General features: G+C 44.7%; 2 long non-coding RNA genes across 3 annotated transcripts in view; one reads left to right on the forward strand and one right to left on the reverse strand.

The window, feature by feature from the left end:
* The window catches only part of LOC140697294 (uncharacterized), a 22,192-nt gene extending 11,388 nt beyond the window's left edge, over window positions 1-10,804 (reverse strand). The window contains exons 1-4 of one of the 2 annotated variants that reach the window (XR_012074186.1): window positions 10,743-10,804; window positions 9,144-9,202; window positions 8,254-8,332; window positions 4,800-4,882 (exon numbers count right to left, since the gene is read on the reverse strand). This is a non-coding gene — a long non-coding RNA (uncharacterized lncRNA). The remainder of the gene's footprint in view (window positions 1-4,799; window positions 4,883-8,253; window positions 8,333-9,143; window positions 9,203-10,742) is intronic. The other variant, XR_012074187.1, reaches the window with a different exon arrangement.
* A 1,430-nt stretch (window positions 10,805-12,234) lies between these two features.
* LOC140697527 (uncharacterized) lies at window positions 12,235-14,590 on the forward strand. The gene is made up of 4 exons (XR_012074662.1): window positions 12,235-12,316; window positions 12,441-12,510; window positions 13,392-13,500; window positions 14,283-14,590. It is a non-coding gene; the product is annotated as an uncharacterized lncRNA (long non-coding RNA).
* The last annotated feature ends 4,112 nt before the right edge of the window (window positions 14,591-18,702 follow it).

Here is an 18,702-nt window from a genome sequence, read left to right on the forward strand (position 1 = left end):
TTATTTTGAAATATATTCAGGCAGAAGAGTTGAGCTCTTACATACACCAAGCTTCCCCTAGTGTTCTTTTTAACAGTTTTATTGGAGAATTGACCTACAAAGAGCTGTATGTATTTAACACGTACGATTTGAGGGTTTGGACATACGCATGCACCTGTGACACCATCACCCCAATTAAGATAACAGACGTCACCACCACCTCCCAGAATCTCCTTGTGTCCCTTTTGTGTGTGTGGTAAGAACACTTAACATAAGATCCACCCTCTTAACAAAGTTGCTTTGTTCTGAAGGGCACACTTCCATATGGTTAACTACAGGCACTTTGTCTTACAATAGATCTCTAGCGAAACTGAAACTTCATACGCATTGAATGACAGCCCCCCCCCCGTTTCCCCCACCCTCTAGGCCTTGGCTACCATCCCTGCTTCTGTGAGTTTGATTATTCTAGATACTTCCTGTAAGTGGAATCATACAGCATTTTCCCTGTGCCTGGCTTATTCATTTAACAAATTGTTCTCCAGGTCCATTCATGCTATTGCATGTGGCAGGATTTCCTTCTTTTTTCAGACTGAATAGTATTCCTTAGTATACTCATAGCATATTTTTCTTTATTCATTCTTCTTTCGATGGACCCTTGGGTTGTGTCCACGTGGTGGCTATTGTGAACAGTGCTGCCTCAAACATGGGAGTGCAGGTACTAAAACTTAAAAGAGATGCAGCAAAAGCAGTACTAAGATTACTTTGGATTCGATGGTCAGGGAGGACCTTTTTGAAGAGATGCCATGTAAGCCAAGACCTGAAGGAAGGGTGGGAGTGAAGGAAAGAGGCAGAGACTGTGCTCAGCAGGGGAACCTCCTGGGAGGCTGGAGAGGCAGGGACACCTGGACATTACTGGAGGAACTGGAATTAGACCAGCATGGCTTCAGATTAGTGTGGAAGTTAGGCAGATGGCAATCAATAGAGAAGATCAGTTGAAACATGGCTTTGGAGGCCATAGCAAGTGATTAGATATTCTTAGTTCTACAGCAAGCCACTGAATGGGTTTCCACCTGACAGTGGTGTGATCAGATGTGTGTTTTAAGTTCAGTATGACAGCCGGGTACAGACCAGATGGGAGGGCACCAGGGAGGAGGGAAGTGGACCCCTATGTAGGTTATTGGGGTGATCCAGGTGAGAGAAGATGGGGTCCAGGAGAGAATACATGATGCTTCCCTAAAACAGGACCCAGGTTGTACGTTCTTTCATGCTTTGTTTATCCGTTTAGTAGGAAACACACAATACACAATAAAATAAAGCAGTGAAGAGGCAGGATTTGTAGTCACGTCCTGACACCCACCGCCAAGAGCCCTTGCAAATTGCCCAAACTCATATATGGACAATGAGAGTTCTGTTTTTTTTGAGAGTTCTTATAAAGATTGAATGAGATGATTAATGTAAACTGATCACTAATGATGCAGGTACACAGGAAAGGCTCAAAAATTGGAAGGCTAATGTTTTTGGTCATTAAAAACTCCAAACCAAGCAGCCTGTTTCCAGTCAAGTAAAATGATCACGGGATGAGCACTGGGGGTGTTTTCCCTCAACTCAATTAAAATATGAATCTGTAACAAAATAGGAAGAAGATTTGTACGTATGGCAGGAATCTAAAGGGAGAAGTGAAAGGTGAATTTAAGGATGTCAGAGGGCTTTGGAGATACAAGCTACAGGACAGAAAGAAAGAAAGCTAAATGGCACTGCAGTCATTAAGAATATGAGTTTTGGATCTGGGTTTTGAATCTCAGGTTTGCTACTCACCAGCAGTGTGAGCCTCGGGAATGTCACCTAACCTCTCTGGGCCCATTTTTTTCACCTGCAAAAATGGTGAATGGCGATGCTGCCCACCTAGTGTCAGGGTGAGGCGTGAACGAAAGAACACATTAAAGGGCTTGCTTGGCATGATGCCCAGGTCCTAGCAAAGACAATATATGGGAGCTGCTGCAGAAAGGGATAAATTTAAGCTGATGTGTTGGGGGTTAAAAGAACCATCTCTAAGGAAGGTAGAGCTCCCTTGAAATGACAAGGATGTCATTGGAAAGTGAGAGTCTATGTCCACTGTGCTTCTCTGACCCTCAGTAGGACTGTGACTTGGCTAGGGCTGCTGTAACAAAGGTCTACAAATTAGGTGGTTCAAAGAACAGAAGTGCATCTTCTCTCAGTTCTTGAGCTAGAAGTCAAAGATCAAGGTGCTGGCAGGGCTGGTGTCCTCTGAAGGCTGTGGGGGAGAGTCGGTTCCTGCCCTCTCCCCTAGCTCCTGGTGATGTGCTGGCAATCTTTGTTGTTCCCTGGCTTGCAGATGAATAACCTTCCTCGGCGAGCAGCCTTCCTTGGCTTGTGTCTTTGTCTTCATGTGCTGTTCTCCCTGTGTGGGTGTCTCTATGTCCACATTTCCTTTTATAAGGGCACCAGTCATACTGGACTAGGGGACCATCCTAATGACTTCATCTTGATCATCCCGCAAACACTGTTTCCAAATAAGGTCACAGGTACTGGGGGTTAGGACTTCAACATCTTTTAGGGGAATACAGTTCAACTCATAACAGTTGGTAAACCAGCACTGTTTCTATGTCAGATTAAGAGACTAGTCTAAGCCCCCAGAGCTAGTATGGAGGTTGGGAAGGCAGGAGGGGACCTGAGCTGATTCTTCAGAGACAGAGTCTGCAAATCATACGACCTGGGAGGCCCCTCTTCACTAAAGCAAATGCTCCCTAATAGGCAACAGCAGTTTGCTTCCAGGCAACCCAACAATGACACCCATGTGGACATTACCACGTTTCTAGGGGCCCCTACACAAATAGGCAAGCACCAGCCCTGCTTTCTACATGCTACACCTCAACTGTCGTTGGGACTCAGCCTTGATACTGCACCAGTGGGCCACTGTGAATGTTGTCTAGGTTGTGCACTGCACAAATCTAGAGGGCGTTGTTTACCTTATAGTTTATTTTGTACAAAAATATGCAGAAACTGCAAGACCACATCCAGTCCCTACACTCAAGCTGCTTTTCTCAACTGCTTTTTCCTATCTTTCAGCTATATATTCAGGCTTGCTAGTTTGACTCAACAGTGTGTGTGTGTGGAGAGAGAGAAGGGGAGAAGAAGTAGGAAGAGGGAGAGGAGGAGAGAGACTAGAGGAAGGGAAGAGAAATGAGGGCTATAACAGACCACAACAGAATATTCTGAACATAATCCTTCAAAAGGCTAACAGCAAGTAAAATAACACTTTAAGTTCTGATAGTTCTTATAAGGAAATCCATTAAATTATGGAGAAGAAGCCAAACAGCAGCTTAGCAATTGGCAGAACCCTTGTGCTAATTATTAAGGGATTAAAATAAGGGGCAAAATGAAAAGCAGAGCATCACTGTTGTGTACTTGAAGGCAATGTGCCGGACTCAAAACCAAGACAGGTTTCCAGATCAAGTCTGGATGCTGGTGCTTGAAGTCCGGCCTCATTTCAAGTCAAAACATTTTGATGCTGAAGCAGGAAAATGATGAAGGATTGAAGGATGAAACTTCAGTGCAAGGAAGAGCGAGCTTCTGATTTGGATAAGCTGGTATATGTCACTTGTGCTGTGTAACCAGCACGTGTACCATGATTTTAGCAAATGACAGCTAGGAAGAAAAGATGTCACATGCCATTGGTGATTATCTTCATTGGGTGGTGGGATACCATCGATGCCCTCCTAATCCTTATCTCCTCTTCCTTCTCACTTGTTTGTTTTGTTTTGCTTTGCATTTCGCATGTTCCTCAATGAAAGTCACTTCTCAAAGGTAAAATCCTCTTTTTAAATTGAAGTTCTTAGCGCAAATAAAATGGCATATCAACATTTTTTTTCCTCTAAGATGGTTAAAAGCAATTGTGTATTTTTGTTTCAGAAAAGTGTTCAATATCAGAGGAAATGGGTTATTTTAGATGAGAATGCATATGCCAGGATATGCAATTCTCAGTAAGAGGAATCCACACTTGGCCTTCAGAATAGCTAAGGCTAGGTTTTATTTTCGCTTAGTCCTAATTTTAGTGTAGACGAAGCTCAATCCTTCAACGTTTGAAAGTTATATTAAAAGGCAGACCTCTAGGGACTTGAAACCAGATTCTCAAGCTTGGATAGCTAGAGTATTTTCTGAAGGCCATTTTGTCTTTATGACCATTTTGGTTCGGACTTAATAAGAACTACTTTGCATATTATACAGTACCTTTTGGGGATTCTCACCTTGTAGATACAGATGATCAAAGTTGATTTTATTTTTGTTCCCGACCCATTACTGTTCTAGTCTATGAACCTCAGAGATGATTATCTTTTAAGGCCCACAATTTTAGGACACTTACCAGGTTATTAAAACCAGCAATTATGGTGTTAAACACCCAAGGAATTTAGAGACTGTTAGAGGGATTAAGAAAACGAACTTCAAAGATTCCACTGGGGGCAAGGGGAACATGGAGCAAAAAAAAAGCTTCTTGGTCTTGGCTGAATTCTGATATTTTTACATCTTTTGAAATGTTTCCTTTTTCTTCTAAAAGAAGAGATAATTCTTGTGAACAAGATCCTCGTAAGGCAACTGATGACTATGTGTAAAATTTTAGAGCGGTCTTAAAATCTTTTAAATCACTAAAGTGATTTATGAACCCCCAAAGGGCACAACAATGGAGTCACATTGTCATAGATGGAAAACCGTATGTTATAATACAGGGGTGAAGACCCTTGTTGGTCTGGGATGTATGGTGCCAGGTATGTGAACTCCATTCAAAAATACCTTTGAATGCTCACCTCAGTAGTTTATTCTCAGGGCTGAAGGGATCCAAGGAATCTCCATTTCACTTGGTGGGATCAACTCTCACTAAGAAATTAGGCTATGGAGAGATAAAATGTGAATGTTGGCTCATCAGTCTCAAAGCATGATGAAAATCTTATTTTGAATCCCACAGTTGTGTAAACAACGTGGTAGAATAAAGTTGCGTTGACTATTCAACTTAACAACAGATTCTGTTGCTCTTCCATTCTTCCTCCGTCTACCTTGTGTTTCCTAAAATCTGACCCAGGGACAACTGTACCTGTATCTCTGGAATGCAAATTGTTTCCACATCCTTATCTTCTCACCCCATTTAAAAATCACACCCTCTAGCACTTCCATTCCCACTCCCTGATTTATTTTTCTCCAAATAACTCATCACCATATTGATTACTCTTTATTTTATCATCTGTCTCCTCCTGCCCGCACTACAACGTAAGCTCCCTGAGGGGAAAAATGTCCACCTGTTTTGTTCACCTCTCTGTCTCTGTGACCCAAGACTGTGCCTGATACAAAATATGTGCTCAGAAACAAGTCCCTCCAGAACTCTAGTGCAAAAAGATACATGCACCCTAATGTTCATAGTAGCACTATATACAATAGCCAAGACATGGAACCAAGCTAAATGTCCATTGACAGGGGACTGCATAAAGAAGTTGTGGCATATTTATACAATGGAATATTACTCTGCCATAACAAAGAATAAAATAATGCCATTTCCAGCAACATGGATGGGCCTAGAGATCATCATTCTAAGTGAAGTAAGCCAAAAGAGAAAGAAAAATACCATATGGTATCACTCATATGTGGAATCTAAAAAAAAAAAAGGACACTGTGACCTCATCTCCAAAACAGAAACAGACTTGCAGACTTAGTAAACAATCTTACGGTTGCCGGGGTAAGGGGATGGGAGGGGATAAATTTGGGAGTTTGAGATTTACAAATGTTAGCCACTACATATAAAACTAGATTTTTTTAAAAAGTTTCTTCTGTATATCACAGTGGAATATGTTCAATATCTTGTAATAACCTTTAATGGAAAAAATATGAAAACAAATGTATGTATGTATATGCATGACTGGGACATTGTGTTGTATGTCAGAGATTGGCACACTGTAATTGACTGTGCTTCAAAAAACAATCATCCCCTCCAAATTATTCTGTGCACTCTAAAATTTGAGAAAAATGGTTATTGCCTCTTTGGGAGCTGATCTGTGAAACTGAATTTTTATTTACTGTATTTACTCAAGCAGTTTCAACTGTTTAATTTTTAAAGTTAGGTGAGTGGAATATATACTAACAATAAAATTAATTGGCCTTAGTTATAAATAGTATTTTTGTTTTGTTTTTCCTGTAGATCAGAGGCCAGGAAAAAAATCAGCTCTTCGGGGTCGGGGAGCATATTTCCCCACTCCTCAAGCGTGGGCTCCATATAGTGACTTCTTCTCAAAGAGCACAGTATGGAAAGGGGGAGAGGGAGCAAACTTCAGAGTAGAGAAACCTGCCACACATGACCTCAGCCAGGTGCTCAAGGTCAACATCAAGAAGTGATAAATCACGTTGATAGTATGTACCCTTGATGTGAAGAAAATGGCAATTTTCCTCTGGGGTCTTCCTCCTAAAAACCCCTAATCCCAGTCCAATCATCAGAAAAACATCAGATGAATCCCACTGGAGAAAGAGTCTACAAAATACCTGACTAGTATGCCTCAAAACTGTCAAGGTCGGCAGGAGGGTGTAGCTCAAGTGGTAGAGCGCCTGCTTAGCATGCACAAGGTCCTGGGTTCAATCCCCCGTACCTCCTCCAAAACCAAATATGCAAACTTAATTACCTCCCCCGGCCAAGAAAATAAATAAAACAATTTTTTAAAAAACTGTCAAGGTCATCAAAAACAAGCCAAGTCTAAGATGCTGTCCTAGCCAAGAGGAGCCTGAGGAGACACGACAACTGAATGTGATGCGGCATCCCGGCATCCTGGATGAGACCCTGGACCACAAAAAGGACATTAGGTAAAAGCTAAGGAAATCTGAATCAAGGGTGGGCTTTCATTAACAATAAGGAATCGATGTCAGCTCATTAATTGTACCAAATATCCCACCGCAGTGGAACATGTTAGTGAAGTGGGAACTGTCAGGTCCGTGGGAATTCTCTATACTATCTTTGAAATTTTTCTGTAAGTCTAAACATGTTCTAAAAATTGTTTATTTTTTAAAAAGAAAAAGAAATGAGTTCTTCAGTCTTATGTGGCACAATGCCAAAATTTAGAACAGTTTAGGGCAATATGGGAGGAAAAGCTAAGGATGACCCTCCCCCAAAAAGGGAACCCCCCTGGTTTCAAACCTCAGTGACAAGAATGCTGCTGAAGGCACATGGAAAGCTCTTTTCACATCATCTCCACCTCATCAGTGCGAGGCAGGGGGCTCCCAAGGCAGGGCGCTTTATCCTGCCTGCAGGCAATAGAGAGATGGAGACGCAGAGACGACAGAGGGGTTGTCGCAGTCCCAGATACCGAGCAGGAGGTAGAACTGCGGACGTCGCCGCTGTAGGGGCTGCAGCCCAGTTAGTGGCGCAGCACACCCTGGCGTGGGAAGGGTCAGGCTACGGCCGGCGCTGCCAACAGATGCTCCTGGAGACAAGCCTTCCGTTGCCTCCAGGCAGCTAGAACCACCCTCAACTTCACAGTGATGCCCTGCAGAACGTCCTTGTCCACTACCATTCTTTACAAAGGCTCTGCTCTAAGATTGAGTCCCAGAGTCACACCTTCGGATCATGTCTCCTTGGTGTGGGACTTTGCATACGCCATTTAAAGTTTGAATTATTGAATAATAAATCTGTATTTAGCAGCTAGTATATGCCAAGCGCTGTTTTAAGGACATGACAAGTATTAACCCACTTTATCCTCACAACAGCCCTACAAGATAGGTGTTATTGTTACCATCCTCAGTTACTGAGGGGGAAAGTGAGGCATGGAAAGGGTAAATATCTTGCCCAGGTTTATACCACTACGAGGTGGTGCCAAACTTGAACTCAAGCAGTCTGACCCCAGAGTTCATGCTTATAACCAGTAAGTTATACTGTCATGAACTAATGCTTTGCTATCTAGCTCACATAAAAACACAAAAGAAGGGACATTAGGGTGAAGGGCTTCCCAGCCCCCTCACTTCAGATCTACTTTGTTTCGTGGTCTAGACTTTTTCAGGGAGGGGCGAGAGCAAACTCTTCCCCCGAGGGCCACCCACATCTGCTCTTCCACAGTGGCTGTGGTCTCATGCACCCCTGCTCCGGGGCACCTGTTTATCGAGAGTTAAAACCTGCTCATTGGGAGAAAGCAAACCCAATTACTTGGCCTTGTTCTCCCAGTGGTCACCCTAAAAACCAGAGTCGGAGCCAGCAGAAGGGATCCTTCTTGGCGTGCGAGTTAAAAATAATACCTGTTCCGATTGGCTTTGAAACCTCAGACTGGGATGGATTTTTTTCATTGTTCTTTGAAATCCTCCTGTGATCTTGATCCTAGATAAAAGACAGTAGCAGAAGTGTTGAAACAAATTTCCAAATTACATAGCTAACCTTCCAGATTAGTACATACAAGTCAGCTAGAGATCATGTTAAAATGCAGATTCTGATTCAGTGGCTCTGAGAATCCTGTCAAGCAAGATCCCCGGTGATGGGGATGATGCTGGACCCTGGACCACAGTTGAGAAGTAAGGTTCTAGAGCATTTCTCTCACTCCTAGAAAAGGAAGAGCTCTGCAAAGGGAATTAAAAGTATTTCCAACCATGATTTGGTTACACAGAGCTGTACATCTTCACAGGGTAGTTGCACTGACCAAAGAATGGTTGAGTATAATAAATGTGAGTTTGCATTTAAATTGCCAGTGTGTCCACTGAGCCTTTGGTGTGGTGAGTGAGCAGGGTACCTGTGGGACTCTAAAACTGGGCAGGTTTCAGTTCAGACACACTTCTTAGGAGGGTAAGGTTTAGAGCTTGCTTAACAGTGGAAGAGGACAAATTGTGCATACAGGGTGGAGGGTGGCTGACAGGCACTGAGTAACGGTTCTGGGCCAGGCTCTCTCGTGTGGGGCAACTCTCGTTTCTAAAGCAGTCTGGGTGGCAGGTGTTGGAAACCCGCTCACATACATGTAGGGACACAACTTGTACATGGAAAGCTGAATGCAGATCTGCTTGCAGACAGACTCAGGCACCTGCACTCCTTCCCCCCAACCGCAGCCCAACACCAGCCTCTCGCGAAGGGCACTTGGAGCTGTTTGAGAAGAAGCGGGGGTGGAGAGGGGATCACTGGACAAAGAACTTTAGCAAATTACCTGCGAAGGAGGCCAGGGCCAGGCTTGTCTTTAAAGGGTCCCGGGGAAAGGGAAGAAAGCTAGAACACCAGGGGAGGAGTGTCAACATGGAGAGAAACTACGTTTTTGTTTTTTGTTTTTAAATTTCACTTACTACACAGCTTAGTACATAGTAAGGGCTTGGGAGGGCTGGGTTGCCCAAACTCTGCACGTTCCAAAGAAAGATGTGGCCTTTGACTGGCTCCTGGGAGAGAACTCTATGCCCTTGGAATATCTGCCTGATCAGAGTGTCTTTGTTTACCTGTTTACCTTGGGCCGTGCTAGGTGATTTATGCTAACAATGTGATCTCTGGTGGAGACCTTATTTGACCTCTGGAGGCTGGGTAACTAAGGCACCTATATGGGTGCTCCACCCCTACCTGACTACCTCCGCCAAGTCCCTGGACACTAAGGCTCTGTGAGCTTCCCTGGCTGGCCAGACTTCTGCGGTCACACAGCACTGGTGGGAGAATTAAGCACTGTCTGCACAAATCCACCGGGAGAAGACAAGAGGAAGCTGTGTCCAGTGTCTCCGGAACTCTGTCCAACCTGCCTTCTACCTCTGCTGATTTCAACCCATATCCTTTCAGTGTAATAAACTGTAACTGTGAGTTTAGTAGCTTTTCCGAGTTCTGTCCATCCTTCTAGAAAATCACTGACTCTGAGGGTGGTCTTGAGGACCCCCATAACACTTAGGTAAAGAAGAATCTAAAACCAGCATTAAGGACCAACTCGAGTGACTGGATGAGGAAAGACTTTAATTGGATTCAGATCGGTAGTGTTTACTGAGCACTTATTACCCACCAGGCACGGCCAGTCATTGGAATATGAAGATGAGTAAGTCAGCAGCCCTCTCCTCAAGACAACCCAGGCCCCGAGGAGGTCCTGAGGAAAACACTCATTTCCTCCGGAAGTGGTAAACGCCATGAGAGAGACAAAGCATGATGCATGGGGCTGGGGGAAGAGCACGGAGCAGATGGGCACTCAGGAAAGGAGGGCTTCCTGGAGGAGGCACCCCTCCATGGACACCCTGGGTACTGGAGGGACTTGATCACAGTTCCCGGTGCTACCCTTCTCCAATTATTTAACAGCTCTCACGGTGGGGATTCTTGTGTCTGGAGGCACAGGTGATAAGATGAGGGGAAGCAGGTGCGTTTCCCGCACACCTAGTGGGCTGCATAATTCATCACAGACACAGAGATCAAAGTTGTGCTTCTTTGTTGGAAAAAGGAGAACCAGACTGTTTCTCTCTTTGTGGTTCATCCCAGGCTGTCTACAGGGCAGCTGGGTGTTACACCTCACATAGATGCTAGTGACTCCACCCACCCCTCACTGCAGGACAAACTCCTGGGACCTGCTGGGAGCATCCTCCCAGCCCTCCTCACCACCTCCCTGGCTGCAGCAGGACCTTTTTCCCTTGAAGGTACTTGGGCTGAAAGGACTTGCTCATCTCTTAAGATGCTTCCATTCTTTCTCTCTTCTAAAGGACATTACTACCAACGAAGAGAGGGGACCATTAGGATTCTGGTTTCCCATTTCCTCAAGTTAAACTTCCCCTCATCCATGCTGTAGGGCACTTACCTTTGACCTGCACTTACTTTTGAAATGTTTTACTGTTTATTTTCGTTTCTTCCAAGATGGCTTTGAAAAAAAATTCCATTCGTGATGTTATTATTTACCATGAGAAACATATACGTGGACTTCACCATTGTTTCTGGCATTGAGCTCCTAAAACTTCTGAAATCTCCTAAGCAAAAGGAGCAATAGGAGCTTCTTTGTTCTCATATTTAGACTTTTGTCATCAGTTTCTGAAATCCTGAAACAGCTCCAGCTCCATAAAGGTGGAAGGGGTGAGTTGCTATTCACAACACTCTTTCAACCACACTTGAGTTTATGTTAATACGGTTTGGAAAGTCACTAAGGGTGGGGGGCAGGGAGTGGTTGCTGGTTGTTAAAGGAATCAACAAGGTGATTAGATGGTTGGAACTCTCAGTCCTGTCCCCCAGCCTCCGGGAAGGGGGGAGGGGCTGGAGATCAAGTTCAATCACCAATGGCCAGTGATTTAATTACTCATACCTATGAATGAAGCCTCCATAAGGACCCCAAAGGATGGGGTCTGGAAAAGTTTGCGGTTGGTGAACACGTGGAGATTCGGGGAGTGGTGTACCTGGCGTGGGTGTGGAAGCTCGGTGCCTCTTTCCCCATACCTTGCATCTCTCCCAACTCTCTGTTCCTGATTTATATCCTTTTATAATAATCCATTAATCTAGTAAGCAACCTGAGTTTTAGTAAGTTATCCTGAGTTTTATGAGCTGCTCTAGCAAATTAATTGAACCCAAGGAGGTGTCGTGGGAACCTCCAATTTATAGTCAGTCAGTCAGAAGCGCAGATGATAACCTGGACTTTTGATTAGTGTCTAAAGTGGGGACTGAGCCTTAACCTGTGGGATTTGACACTATCTCCAGGCAGACAGTGTCAGAACTGAGGAATTGTAGGATATCTAATCAGCATCCTCTGAGAAGCAGAGAACTGTTTAGCAGTGTTGGATGAAACTCACCAGATACCGATTATATTAGTGCCCCTATTTCGGACCAGCTCTATGCAGGTCTTCTTGTACAATGCCTAACACAGTGCACATCTTTCAACAGAGGCTACCAGCCACAACGCCAGTCACCGTCATGAAGATCATACACAGACCCACTCGATACCATTCAGATGTACCCCACAGAGATGCAGCAACATGCCTCCTGTTCAGGGAATCCTTCCTCTTACGCAGGTGGCCCACCTCTAATGGATGTTTCCCCTTTCCGACTGCCCAGCATCTCTGCCTCTTCCTGTGCTTGGGGAACTGTCTGCTCTATGAATCTTGGTGGGAGGCAGAGCTCACCACCCAAGAGAGAAGCTAAGGGCTCTAAACCTGTTTCCCTGGCCCCCTCAGACGGTGCACTCACCTGGTGTTCTGATGCTGGGCCTCCGACTGAAAGAAGTGGGGACCTGGCGATTCATCCTGGTGATGGCGCAGTGACAAACGGTCTCCAGGGCAACAACAGTGACCGGCCAGCTGTGGTGCAGAGTCCAGGCTGCACTGGGGTGTGCTTCTGGCTGCCTGGCTGCTCACTTCTTCCTGCCTGCCCTGCAGGCTTCCAGCTACCCAGGTCTTTCCAGTAGATGACTTTTCCACTGATGCCAGACAGAGACTGTTTCTTTGGCTTAAAAGACGCTGATTGACAGTATCCTTTAAAAAATGCCACCCTTCCACCACCTTCCCTTTTCCCCTAGATGTCCTTCCCTGGGCGTGATCCAAGAACCTTCCAAAGGCACAGGGGTGGAAAGGAACTGGGATTCTAAGGTGGGGACAGAGATGATGAAGAGTGTGAAAGAAATGTCTCTCCTTCCTGATAGCTAAGAAGTAGGTTGTGGGGTTAGAATATAACCATTAATTTCAGCATCTTTTAAAGCCTTTAAAGAAAAAAAAAGTTACGAATGCCAACACCAGGAGAAAAAGAACAATAGTTTCTTGTTTTTCTCTTCTGAGTCCCTCTCCATTCCCCCGCCCCTAACTCAAAAAGCATGTACCCTTGGCTTACACACACTTGAAATAGTTACTATTTCCTTCAGGATGAGTTTCCAGTCCGTTATCTACATAAAAGTTGTTCCATTGTTTTTCTATACAAAACCTGTGGGAAAAATATTATTCTCCAACAAATATTGCAGTGTCTACCCCTCTTCCCCAAGCAGACACCATGGCTTAAAACACACAACATGATCTTCTTTATTTAATTGTTTAATCAGTTTACATTCCACAACTGACAGATTATTTATTTTTATTTTTTTCCATGAACAAGTCATTTAATTATTTACCAGACACTTTTTTTTTCTTCAACCGATGGAAATACAATATTTCTGCCAATTTGAAATAGAAAATTGCAAGATGCAGTCAGTGTCAGTAAAGTCCCCAAATGCTCTCTGCTTCCTCAGTCCTGGCCAAGTCACAGGAACCTGGCAATTTCCCTTTTCATCCCACCCCCTTCCCTGTGAAATTCACCTCTCAGAATAGCACAGTAGTTTCAAGATCTGGTTTGGATCACCTTTCCTGTAATTAATTAATTATGAGAAGGAACAGACAGTACAATAGATCTGAAAAGATGTAGCATTCTTGTTAAGATTAAACAACACATTTATTCACATCGGATCAGAACAAATTAACATAATATTTAATCTTATTTTTAGCACCAATAACCATAGGAATTGCTACCTCCGAGGGCAGAGGCGGTGTTGGAATCCTGCAATACACATCACTCCTCGTCTAACCAATCAGAAAGCACTATGCAAATTAAAGGTAAATAAATTTATATTGACTGAGCAATGACCTGGTGGACCATAAACTCTCCAGGTGCTTGAGAATCTTGTTGGCTACAGTTCCCATCTAATGACCATATATAAAACATACTCACCAAATCAGCTCAAAAAAAAATCTTCAGCTCAGTGACACAGGGCTCAGAACATGCTATTTTAAATGAAACAAACCCTGTCGTATTGGCTCTCTGAAATGCTCTGAGAATGCCCAGGGGTTGCTTGCTTGAATTTTATTCTGTTCTCTGCACTAAGATCTTGCTCCTTGTCTCCACTCCCCACCTCTCTCCACCCAAAGAGGCTTCTTCAAATCTAAAGAAGGTCTCTGGGCAGAGCGGAGAGGAGGGCAATCGAGGACTGAGGCCCAGTGTAAGGGGCAGAGCTTGTCACTGCCACCTCCTAGGAGACCCAGTCTGCCTGTGGTCACCGTTCTTTCCAGCATATCCCCTTCTAGCATTTAGGGAAAGTAAGGGATTGAGAAAACAGTTCCAAATATTGGTGAGATGCCATTTGCAGGTGACTGGACTAGGGACAAGAGGTGGTAGAGATCATCATTCTTGACAAAGAGATGGACCATCTGCCCCTCTCTCTGCTCTTAAGATAAAGGGAGTCTAGTTAAGGGATAAACTGGGGTCCCCATAGTTGAAGAAAGTGACCTGCTTTGGCCTCCAGAACTTTGACAGGTCACTGGGGCCCTGCCCAGGGGCAGCACTGACCCTCTGGGGCAAGCTGACGTGTATTTGACAAGCAGTGGTTCTCTCCTCTAAGCAGGTGATGCACAACTTCCAGAGGCCAGGACGGCAACTTGGACATCAGTCCTGTGCTACCTACTTGGGGCCGACACCAACCTCTAACTTCCATCAGCTGTGAGACCTGAGTGACTCATGGCGGGGGTGGGTCCCATTCCATCTCCTAATGAAGAATCTAAATCTTTGCTGTTCTATATGGCAGCCAGTGCCTGTATGTGGTTACTGAGCACTGGAAATGTGGCTGGGCCAAATTGAGATGTTTTAAAAGAGGAAAATTCACATTTGATTTCGAAGACTTCATTAAAAAAAAAATCTGAGTAATTTTTATATTGATTCCATGTTGAAATGATAATATTTTTGACATGTTGGGTTAACATAGATACTAAAACAAATCTCCCCTGTTTCTTTGGACTTTTAAAAATGGGGCTACTAGGATATTTAACATTGCATATGCGGCTTGCATTATAGCTCTGTGGGACACCACTGATTCAAATTACCCTCCTGAAGCTGAGCCCAGAGATGATCACTGTGGACCAGCAGAAAGGAGAAAGGTGTGGACTGAGGTGCCATGGAGGAGGAGGGGTTAGGCCACTGGCCAAACTTGGTCTGAATGCCCCACGCCCCACCCCCCGGGTAACTAGTCTTAGTCCTCGGGAGAGGCAGCTCTTTGCACTATAGGATTACCTATACCTGTTCCTCTTTCTTACTTTCTCTTATTGGTGCCCTGCCTTTGGGGGAGCCTTCTCTGCTGCGGTGCTGAGGATGCCCTGTGATTCTCCCATTTCCCCTTCCAAAAGGTTTCTTTATCTCACCTCCATTGCCAACCTACATCTGCTGCTCACTGCCTCTACCCTCGCACCCCCCCACCCCCACCCCATGCTTTCTTCATTCCAATTTGGTAGAATCCCTTAGCCAGACTCCCTGCTTCTGACAGCACAAGCCAGGTTTGTAGAGCAAGTCACAGATTACAGAATAATTCACACACAGCATCTCCTCTGATACTTTCTCCTATCCCAGCGCCACAAAGCTCTGTCAGTAACGATAGTAAAATAAGATCATCAAAGTGGGTGGAAAAGGCATCTGAGAATGAAAAGGTAGATAAAAGGCTTTGGACTCTGAGCACAAACTGGCTGTTAGCTTGAGGTTACTTTCCGAGGAGTGAAAGAGTGGGGCGAGAGTTAGCATGGAGGAACTCTTCAAATGCACCTCCTGCAGTAAGTACACACCAGCCAGGGCTCGAAGCCTCTCTAAAAATAGCAGCAGAAAGGCCAAGGAGACTTGGTGCCCCAGGAGCCCCAGGAACTGCCCCCCCCGCCCCCCCATTTGGCTGAGAGGATGCAGAGAGATGGTGAGGTAACAAGATCCCCCGAGGCTCTGAGTGAGCCATGCTGCAAAACTACCAAGACCACCCCATGAGCAGGTCTCCGAGCCGAGCCGACCTTTGTGATTACCTTCACGCTTCACACTTAGATGACGTGCTTTCACTTTTTGGAAAACACATTTTACTTTAAAGGCAAAACCCTTTTTAAACAGAGAGTTCCAAGCAGACACTCGTGACTGTCAGAGAAACAACCAGAAAAAAACTCCTGCGCCAACGGCTTCCCTCTCTTCAAATCCCACCCAGAGCCGGGATTTTAGGGCAGTTCGCATAAGTCCTCAGAAAACTGAGGGCTACATCAATGCATCGTTTAGTCTCAATTCCCTCCCCCTTATTTTCAGCTTCCACTTTTATCTGTACATTTTTACATAGTCTTGAATAGCTAAACAGTCACACCATGGGTGGAGACGGGAAAGGGAGATGAGGATGAGTGAGGGAAAGCTCTTCAGGTGAAAAGCATCATCACCGGCACAACGACACAGACACACGGATACATTCAGGCTCGAAAGGGTCTAGAGGCGACCCGGAAAGGAGAGGAAACATGTAGCCAGGGGAGGACAGAGGGAGTTCACCAGGGAGCAATACTCAGTCCTTGGAAGTGAAGAGAAGGAGTTGTCATTGCTGAAGCTGGTGTCCATCAAAGCAAGGCCAGGTTTGAGTTACTACCGTGCAACCCCCATGCTTACCCCCAGTTTTCTGTTTCTCAAGAGTGAACAAACGCCCCCCTGTGGTTGGGTGGTTCCCCTTTTCTGGCTGGGCTCCCACCGTCTAGGGAGCAATGACTCGGATTTCCCTTAGAGAAGGTCTCACCATAAGACGAAGGTGACCCCCTGCAAAGCAGAACATGGGCAGACTCTCTGGGAAGTGCATTCTTTTCTTGTTTAGAACCTAGGATTCAGCTTTTTCCCTGCACAGGCTCATGCTCAGAACATCTCCTAGCGAATGCATCATCCAAAGGACTCCCTATAAGAACACACATGCTTTTGATGAAGCCGTCTGCTTCACCAACTGACAAGAGAAAGAAGACCCTATCTCCTCGAAACTCATTCCCCTCTTAAACTTAAAAGACCACTAAAACGTTTCAGAATCTGATTTGCTTCCACCACTTGGGCACGTACAGCGAGAAATGATGTTAAGAGGATAGTAAAAGAAATAAATAAATAGCTAAGGCATCGACCATGTGCCTTGGTTAATAGTTAAGTGTTTTAGCTCGTATATGCTATTTGCCCCATATGGTTTATTCATTCCATCACCTCTGGGAATGATAAGAGGGGATAAAGGGTGCTCTTTGCAAAATTGGCTTTGGCCAGAAGGAAGCAAGCCTGAGAATGGGTAAATTAAGGAGCTGACTTCTCTGACGAACCTGAATGATAGCATAAAATCCACTTGCTTCAACTGCAGATTACAGTCCTGTTCAGTGGCCAAGATGACTTCTCACTCTAGATTAGCTTTTCTGCAGCGAGGCACAGACACTGCATGGAGGAACCCCATTCAGTAGGGGCTTGGCTGCTGCAGGACACTCTGACCAGTGCATAAGTTATACGACACTTCATGTTTGCAAATCGCTTTGCAATTTCTTTGTCACCCTTAATATACCATGAGGTAAAGTGTTATCACTATCCTCATTTTGTGAATGAGGAAGTTCAAGTATGGAGAATACACAGTGCCCAGAGTCACAAATCATTTTAGTGCAGAGTGGAAATGAAATTTACAGTAACTGTGGTATGCGAGTGTAGCTTAATTAGTGAGTTACTCTGGCTTCAGTACTCTTACACCTGTAATTAAATTGAGATGGCACTCAAAAGGAAGGAAGGAAGGAAGGAAGGAAGGAAGGAAGGAAGGAAGGAAGGAAGAAAGAAAGAAAGAAAGAAAGAAAGAAAGAAAGAAAGAAAGAAAGAAAGAAAGAAAGAAAGAAAGGAAGGAAGGAAGGAAGGAAGGAAGGAAGGAAGGAAGAAGGAAAGAAAGAAAGAAAGAAAGAAAGAAAGAAAGAAAGAAAGAAAGAAAGAAAGAAAGAAAGAAAGAGAAAAACAAGAAAAAAAAAGAAAAAAGAAATCCCAAAGTAGGAATCTTTTAGCTCTGTTCTATCCTGCCCCTAAGCTCTGACATTGAGCCTCTTCCAAGGCCTGTTTGCTACCTCTGGGGGCCCAGCAGAGTCCTGTGCTCCTGCTGCTGGGAACAGAAGGTCAACTCCACGCAGACCAGCGTGGTTCTGTGGTCGTGGACTGCATCCCTGGTCCCAGCTGCCAATCCAGAGACAACCACTGACACGGGAAGTACTGGGGCTATGACCATTATGATGCTTCAGGGCAATGGGATTATGAAGAGTCTTCTACTCTAAAAGGAATACTCCTTTTGTATTTTATTTTTCCAGTTGTCTACAATGAGCATGTATTATTCTGCGGGGGAAAAAATTCAGCCAATAATAATGTAGTCTAAGAACTAATAATAATGTTTAAGAAACATTTTGCACCATTGAGGCATCAGATGGAAAGAGGGCAAACACAGCCCACCAAGATGACTGCACTGAGGGACACCAGAATCTTTTGTGTCCATCAAGTCAGGTGGATTGTTTAGAAATCTGTCCCCTTCCTCTGTTGTACACCAGCTGGAAGATAGCCCAGAGGCCAGCCCGGCTGTTATGCACCAACTATTTCTCCCTGTGGTGAAATCACTCTCACTCTGACTCATCAGATGTCCCTGTAAAGGGTCGGATGTGTCCACTGGAAGGGTTGGTCCCTAGAGCAGAGAGGATGTTTTCAGAAAAGTAGCTTCACTTTAGCTACACAAATCGACCAAACATCCCATGCAAATCACACCAAAGATGACCAGAGTGTACTTTTTCCTCCTCCATTCCCCCAGATACTTGAAAATAAGTTAATAAACACTCTCAGAATAAACCAAGCGAAGACAGAGTCAATTCTAAACGCCCCTGGGTGATGTACTTGATTCCATTATTCTGAGTCTGACTCAGGTGGGCAGCTCTGGAGACCTAAGCAGTACATCCTCCCACTAACTCAGGACAATGACACACGGCTCTTTCATTTTAGACCTCTCATCATGA

This window comes from Vicugna pacos, chromosome 7 (assembly GCF_048564905.1).
Source record: "Vicugna pacos chromosome 7, VicPac4, whole genome shotgun sequence".
Classification (NCBI taxonomy): domain Eukaryota; kingdom Metazoa; phylum Chordata; class Mammalia; order Artiodactyla; family Camelidae; genus Vicugna; species Vicugna pacos.